Source organism: Vombatus ursinus, unplaced genomic scaffold (genome assembly GCF_900497805.2).
Source record: "Vombatus ursinus unplaced genomic scaffold, bare-nosed wombat genome assembly UNPS02014837.1, whole genome shotgun sequence".
In the NCBI taxonomy this organism is placed as follows: domain Eukaryota; kingdom Metazoa; phylum Chordata; class Mammalia; order Diprotodontia; family Vombatidae; genus Vombatus; species Vombatus ursinus.
This window is the reverse complement of record NW_020954615.1, coordinates 2,046,803-2,055,283: the sequence shown is the minus strand read 5'-3', so window position 1 is coordinate 2,055,283 and position 8,481 is coordinate 2,046,803. Positions and strand designations below refer to the sequence as shown.

Below are 8,481 nucleotides of genomic sequence, written 5' to 3'. Positions count from 1 at the left end.
GGTCTTAATCTGGATATCAAGAGCTTCTCTGAGGCTTATAGACCATGTCAATTAGCAGGACCAAAAGACCCTTCCTTACAGCAAGGTCCAGATTGCTTTCCCTAATTTAGCACGTAGTCTCAGGATGTGACTTTTAGTTAATTTTTGAGACAGTTTGCAAGGAACCATTATGCACCCTTTATGAGACAGTCTGTAAGGGACTTGAGGTTCCCCTCTGCAATCTTACTTGCTGCTACTGTTTTAATAGCTACTTGTAGACTTACTATATTAAAGCAGGGGAGAGGGAGAGTGGGAAAGTACCCATATAGGAACCTGGTATGGAAGTCCAGAGAGTCAGAAGCGGAACCAGGAGAGGAATGAAGAATGGTTGACCTGGTCATTTTATCTATTTCCTGGGTGTGATGCCAACTAAGAAAAACTACTTTGCCATCCCTTCTGGATGCTGTAATAGTTGTGTATGGTTTGCTTGGCCCCAGATAGCATAAGAGGAGATAAGCTGGGGGATTGATGGGATGCTGCCAAGAGGCAAATTTAGACTCGATGTCAGGAAAAATTCCGGACAACAAGAACTACCAAAGAATGGAATGGGCTGCTTTGGGACGTGACAGGTTTCTTTTCACTGTGGAGGGAATTCATGGTCAGGCACCTGTTTGATCTCTGAGATCCTTTCCAGCCGCAAAATTCTATGGTTCTCAGTGCATTCAAGAATGTTCTAAATTTTGGAATCAAATTCTAGCTTTGCCACTTGCTTTTTGTCAACATCTGCCCTCTCTGGGCTGCCTCATCTGTAAAATGAGTGTGTTGGGCCAGCTATCTGTAAGATCTCTTCCGGCTTTAAATCTATAATTCATGTCTTTATTTAATAAATGGCTGCAGTCCTCATTAAGGGACATATGTTACGCCCAGGGAAAATAAACTGTGCTTTGGTATCTTACGGTATTTTTTAATGCCAAATACATAAAGGTATGGGGTTGGTTGAGGTTTCTGAAAGGAGAGAGGAGAACATGAGTAATCTATTTATCAAAGAAATCAATGTGACCCCAGACTTAAAGGTGTTCTCTTGCAACAGCTCCATCAGTCTCTGGCCAGACACAGTGCAGTCCACCAGCCCCCCACTCTGAGACAGCTGATGTAACATCTGGAGGGTTTCAGGATCCTTTGTGTATGCCTTGGCAGTCTGACACAGGTCTGTGTCCAAAAAACCTGAGGAGCACCAGGGACAGGAGCAAGAGAAAAGAGGAAAGGAAAGAGGGTGAGATTTAGGAGCCAAAGTCACTTGGCATTGAGGCCTATGACAGCTCTGCCTTGATTCTTATAGACTCCTTAGGACTTGGGAGGCCCCTTGGCATTCCATCAGTGTCTCTGGGACCTTGAACTTATGCCTTATATCAAGAGAACAGCTGTCCCTATCTTGTTCCCCTACTATCAAAGGGTCACCCATGCTCCTCTTGGCTCCCAGCTCTTCCTCATCATCTTGGGCTTCTTAATTTGGGCATAAGTAGAACCCTGTGAATCAATGTCACAGAATCTAGGGCTGCCAAAGGAAGTGGAGCTACTCACCATCTTTGGCTGTCTCGCTTCCGATCATTGATCACCTCCGAGTTCAGAGATTATCTCTTCCAATAGATAAGGTTCCCCCACAGGGAAAGGGCGGTCTCTCTCATCAAAGAAACATGGAATCTTAGATTTGGAGCTGGAAGAGACTCAGAGGCCATGGGTTTCAACCCTCTCATTTTACAGATGAGTAGGCTTGGGTCCAGAAAGTTGTGACTTGCCCAGGGTCACACAGTTAATAATTGTCTGAGGTGGACTTTGAGCCCAAATCTTGCTGATTTCAAGTCTGTTTCTCAGTTCATAAGAGCAGCTGCTATTTCCCCCATGAAATGACAAGGCTGATAAATATAGGCATTGTATCTCCTCCATCAACCCAGGGGCTTTCACGAGGGGGCACTGAGTACCTACTATCAGATTAGCAGCTCCTTGAAGGCAGAGATCTTTTTCAGTACCTCTTCCCCAAAACCTAATTATATAACTATGCAATCAAGACTAATGACTTGACTAATCCATTCATTTGCATGGAGGTCCTAGCAGACCTCTGAACAATCTTCCATATCCCTCTCCAGGAAACCGCTACCTGGGGCATAGCTCAGCACTTTAACATCTGGCTCTTCGGCTGCTAAGACTTGGAACAACATGTTACCAGAAGCTTTTCCCACGCGGTACAAAGCCCAGCTCTTGGTGGGCTTTAAGGCGAACTAGGAGGAGATATTGACCACAATTCTGCCCAGGCTGGAACTTGAGGACAAGGTCCTCAGGACACCTGAAGTCAGGCAGAGTGCAGAGGTGATATTCAGAGACCGATAGCCATTTACTTCTGCCGGATCAGTGAAATCCATGATTCCTTTGGAGGGATCACCCAGGGAACCTTCAAGAACCAAACCAAAATCAGGAATTGTATTGATTGATTTGAAAGTCTGCCATTATTATACATAGAGGGATAGAGTCACTCTACGCTCAGGGTTTGGAATATTTACCAGTTTATCTTCTAGTTTCTCAAGGTTGGGGAAACTCTGGTATAGAAAGGTCATAATCATAGATAGATTTGAGAACAGAAAAGGACACTAGAAATCACCTAATTCCACTCTCATATTTTATACATGAGGAAATTGAGGCCAAGGGCAGAATGGGGAGCATCTTCCCCATCCCACCTCTGCCTGAAGGAACCCAGAGCCCTACTCCATCCTGACCCTTAGGCCCACTACCCTTTTCCCAACAGTAATTGGTTGAGATCCCTCTACCCAGCTATTGCTCCCAGAGTGCACCAGGTCTTACCATCTGCCCTGCTCCTTTGCCCTCTTAATCCTTGCCACCAGCCTAAGGACCACTGGTCCTTTCCATCTGTCCTACCGCTGAAACCTCCTATATCTGTTTCCTCGATTTAAATGTGAGCTTCTTTCTTTACAGTCAAGACTGTCTCACTTTTCTATTTGTATCCACAGTGATTGGGACATAGTAAGTACTTAATAAATGCTTTTCTATGCCATTCACAAGGTCATATAGTCAGTCAGTTTCAGTCTATGAATGTAACATAAACAACAAACTCTAAATAATAAAAATAAGATTTTTCAAAACAGTTTAGCAAACCACAAGGGGACACTATTTTTCCAAACCTCCTCTACAAATGTGTGTCCAGATAAAATAAGTCAGCTTGTAAAACGTTCCCGGCAATAGCAATCTCAAACCCCTTGGGGTTTGGTATCTTGGGCAATAAATGGGCCTCAGCAACTAGAGAAAGAAAGTTTTCTCTTCCTCGTTTTGTCTGCTAAAAGAGAGAGGAGGGAAGAGGAAGGAAAAATGACAAGGGGACCACGTGAGATGGGGGAGGGGTGGACTCTGACCCAGACACTCAACAACACGCTTGGTACCCAGACACAAAACTACTCGATATTTGTGAGACGAGAAAACGAAATGAGCCTACTGGAGCCTGCTGTAGTGACAAGCATGCTGGATTTGCAGCCGGAAGACCTGGGTTCAAATTCTTACTCATTACCTTTTTTAAACCCTGGGTGAGTCACTTTGGTGAGGTGGAAAGAGAGTTCTGTCCCAGATTCTAAGCCCGACTCCGTCACTTCCCACCTGTGTGATTTTAAACCAGCCACTTATCTGAATTCAGTCTCTTCTCGGTAAAACTTGTGGTGGGGGGTGGAGAGTGGGGGAAGGCTGGGGAGGGTGGGGGATTTCCTAGACGATCCCTAAAGGCACTTCTTTTACTTTTGAATCCTTTGGGGAACTCTCTCCTCCGGGCAGTCGGGGCAGGCACTTGGGGCATTGTTTCAGGGTCCTGCTCCGCTCATTACCCCGTCCCTCCACCCAAAGACTGTTACCAGCGTTGTTAATAAGTAGGAGCTGCTGCAGCCCAGCCTCGTTGCCCGAGTCGGCCGACACGCCCAGCTTCCGAAGTTGGCAGCCAGCTCCCGCAGTGCCCCATCGTTTCGGGCGCTCAGCGCCAGCACCGAGGCAGAGCGGCACCAGGCAGCGGCCAAAGCCCCGCGAGGCTCCTGTCGGGATGCACACTGCCCGGCCCAAACTGCCCTCCACGTCGCCCCGCTCCCTGCGGCTCCGCTGAGGCTGGCCGGATTCTGCACTTTAAAGCCCCAGCCTCTGTTTACCCTGGGGAATCAAGGCAGGGGGTAAGGGCAGGACCCGCCCCAATGTTGTCTCCCCAGACCCCAGCAGCAGCACACAGGTTCCAAAACCAAATCTTGAGGCCTGCTTCTGAATTTGTGATGAACTTAACAACCATAAACGTAAAAGTGGATATACTTAATAGCCATCATTACATATAACACGTAGAAACTTAATAGTCATCAGTATATAAATTTAATAGCCATCATTATATAACATAGAAACTTAATAAACATCCGTATATACACTTAATAGCCACCATTATACTTATGGAAACTTAATTGTCATCAGTATATAGTGTATGTAAACTTAATAACCACCAACAAAATAATCACATAAACATGCAACTTAACGTAGAAGGAAAGAAACAAGCATTTATTGTGCTTATTATCGGGCATAAGTGCTGAGTGCTTTACAAATATGTCCTCATTTATTCTCACAACAATTGGACCAAATGGAAGGGCAGAATTGTCCCGTTAGAAGCCTGAATATGAATTCAGAATTCTTATACCTCTACATGCCAGAATAACAGATGGGGAAGGGAGCAAACTGGACATTTCAGCGTTCACTTTCCACACCCCTGGGAACGGCTATGTTGCGGAACGGAACTTGGAAAAGCGAGCCTTGCAGCTGAAGAGGAGCTGCGAGAAGAGCATGAGAAGAGGGTGAGAGGAGCTGCACAAGCATGCTCAGTAGATCTGCTGGTTTAATACATGACTGCCTAGCTTCCCAGCGCCCCCTGCTGCTTACCTTTATAGTTATCTTGTTTATAGAATTATATTACCTCCTTATGGAATACTGAGAGACAGCTTGGGTAGTAGATCAGATAGAACTGGCTTGAGAGTCAGGAAGATCTGGGGTGCAAATCGCCAGCCCAACTCTTAACTTCTCGGTGCCCTCAGGCAACTCTCTAAAACTATCAGTTCCGAAGTAAGTGCCAATCTCCATCAGCAGAGGAAGGTCCTCACCAGGAGTCTCCCATGAAATCACATGGGAAAAGAGACTATAGGAAGTCAGAATCAATTCACTCGGGTGAGGTTAAAAGTGCACTAAAATAAACTTGCCCATACAACCATCCAAGACAAATCTGAAGGACTTATGATGAAAAGAGCTATCCATCCCCAGAAAAAGAACTGATGGTGTCTGAATACAGATAGAACCATACTTTTTAACTTGATTTTTCTTGAGTTTTTTTGTCTATATTTTCTTTCACAACATGACTATTATGGATATGTTTGGCATGACATCTTATAACCTATATCAAATTGCTTGCCTTCTCAATGGGGGGGAAGGTAGAAGGGAGAGAATTTGGAACTCAAAGTTTTAAAAAACAAATGTTAAAAATCATTTTACATGTAACTGGGGGAAAATAAAATACTAAATTTATGAATAAAATAAAATAAAATAAACTTGCCCAGTCAGAGACTTAAGTGGTACTTAAACTTTAATATGTAATTCATGAAACCTACCTCAACCTTCACAAACCTCTCTCAGCTGAGAGAATCCTGATCTTCTGGACCAAAGACATGAATGGTACTATCCATACCAATCCCAGAAAAGACACCTGGTGGCCTCATTGCCTATTTAACACCTTAGGACTCACTCTCAGCCCACCAAGAAGTCAGGAGTCAGAAGTACTGGCCCTAAGTTTCCATTAGCCTGTGCTTGAATAGGGAAGTTTGGGTGTTTCACCCATGCGACTACATAATCACTTAATATCTGATTTGCCCTCCCCCCACCAATGGACAAACTAGGAAATATAAATGAATAAATATTACAGTGTACCTATCACCTAGAAACATACATTATCTCATGTAGCACACTGAAGGGGGGGAGCTATAAGAATTTTTATCACAATTTACAAATGAGGAACTGGGTCTAGAAAGTTTAAGTGACTTTCCTACAGACACATAGTTAATGTCAGGAGCAGAATGTGAACCTGGGCCTTCTGGGTATTCAGCATTTGATCTATCATGTCATGCTGCCCATCCTTAGGAAGGAACAAGGAGTACAGCACCTCCACTTCCAGACTCTGTAAGATGAGGAGTGACTAGAATTTAGAATTGGAGAGGGTTGCCAGGGATGTGGAAGCCTCATGGGAAATATAGGTTTTCATCAATGTGAGGAGATGGAAGGAGTACGAAAAGAAGAGGTCAGAAACAAAGGAGAGTGTTAACAAAGGAACAAGAGTTCTAAAGGACAGAGTGGAAGGATGGGGTGGAGGAGAGAACAAGGACCAGACTGAGGAAGGGTGGATGGAATGAAGGAAAAAAGAAGAAGTCAGGAAGGATGAAAGAAAAAGATAGAGGAGGGAAGAAAGAAAGGAAAGAGGGAAGGGAGAAAAGGGTAGGAAGGAGGGAAAGAAGGAAAAAAGAGGATAGCAGTAAGGGGAAAAGGGAGGAAGGAACAGAGAGAGGAAGGAGGAAAGAGAAAGAAAGAAAGGAGGGATGGGAAGGAAAGAGGGAGAGAGGGAAGGAAGGGAGGGAGGGAGGGAGCTTACTGGGAAAGGAGGTTTGTTTTGCTCAAAGCTGTGCTGGGAGGCACAGAGAGAGGTCTTCTGGCAGCTCTGCGTAATTGGTGGTCTCATTTCCCAGACTCTGTTCCAACTTCAGGAATTAGATTGCTGGATAGCTCCCAGACCCTCTGAGTGAAGAGCAAAAGCTAAAATAATCTCTCTCTCTGTCTCTCTCTGTCTCTCTCTCTTCCTCTCTCTCAGTCTCTCTCTCTGTGTGCATCTCTCTGTCTCATCTCTCTGTCTCTGTATCTCTCTCTTTCTCTGTCTCTGTGTGTGTGTGTGTGTCTCCTTCCCCTCCCTTTTCTGCCAAAAAAAAGTCTCTTATGTTTCTTTAAAACCAGGTTGAAAACTTAGCTCTTCCAGGAAGTTTCTCATAACTGATTCCCCATAACCTTATTGTTCTTCTGATCTGGATCTTTCCACACAGCATAAATGCGGTTAATATTGCGCTTCCCCTACCTTGTGATTTTTGCAGGGTTTATAGTGAAGTCAGAGTCCTGGCTCCACTGTTTACTGGCTATATCACTTTGACCAAGTCCCTTCAGTTCTCTGAGCCTCAGTGACCTCATCTGGAAAATGGGGACAATAATACTTATATTATTGGAGTCACAGGGTTGTTGTGAAGGAAGCAATTTGTAAAGCATTACAGAAATGAATTATTGTTAGGATTGAGCCCCTGCTGTGCACTGAGCTCTGCTTTAATGCAGGGCACAGAAAAGAAGAAAAAAACAGAGCCTCTGCCCTTACCATGCCCATGAGTCTGTATTGGTTAATATAAACATCAAGACAAGGAAATTTGCAGTCAGATGCTGGAGTATGGATGCAGTAGAATTTCAGGGCAAGGGGAAATAAGTGTAGGTTTGAGCCATCAGGGAAGCTTCTCAATAGGAGGCTAAGCTTGGTCTCTACTTTGAAGGACAGGTAGGAATTTTTTCTTTTTTCTTTTTTCTTTTTCCTTTTTAGGCATTTGGGGTTAAGTGACTTGTCCAGGGTCACACAGCTAGTGTCAAGTGATTGGTCTGAGGTCAGATTTAAACTCAGGTCCTCCTGACTTCAGGGCCAGTGCTCTATACACTGCGCCACCTAGCTGCCCCGGCAGATAGGATTTTAACATGTCAGATTGAGAATTCTATATTTGGAGAGACAATGGGAAGATCTGGCTGAAGTGGAAGACTTGTGCAGTGGGAAATAAAGTTAGATAGTTCACCCTGGGCCAGATTGTAGAGACCCCTGAACATCAGGCTGAGGAACTGGACTTGATCTATTTTGCTAGATGACTTTTGCTATATTTGACTCTTCTTGTCATCTGGTGGAGTGCTCCATGTCCTGCATTTGCCATGTCTTTACTCACACAGTCCTGTCATACCTGGAATGCATAGGTACCGTCTCTCTCTCTCTCTTTCTGTCTCTTTTTTTAGTAAAAGGTTATTGTTGTTGAGTCATATGTCTTTATGACCCAATTTTCGGTTTTCTTGGTAAAGATGCTGGAATCGTCTGCTATTGCCTTCTCTAGTGCATGTTACAGATGAGGAAACTGAGGCAAATGGGGTTAAGTGACTTGCCCAGGGTCACATAGCTAGTAAGTGCCTGAGTCTGGGTTTGAACTCAGGTCCTTCTGGCTCCAGGCCCAGTGCTCTATCCACTGCACCACCTAGCTGCCTTTGGTAAGAGGACTTAGGTTCAAATCCTGGCTCTACTGCTTACTGCCTATGGGCTTCAATTTCCTCGTCTGTAAAATGAGGTGGGATTGGAGTAGATGATCTCAAAGGTCTATCCCAGAA

The 8,481-nt window shown here is 44.6% G+C and overlaps 1 pseudogene; it reads right to left on the bottom strand.

Annotated features, from left to right (window-relative positions):
• Positions 1-1,013: 1,013 nt before the first annotated feature.
• Positions 1,014-5,762, bottom strand: LOC114026286 (annotated as a pseudogene).
• Positions 5,763-8,481: the final 2,719 nt, after the last annotated feature.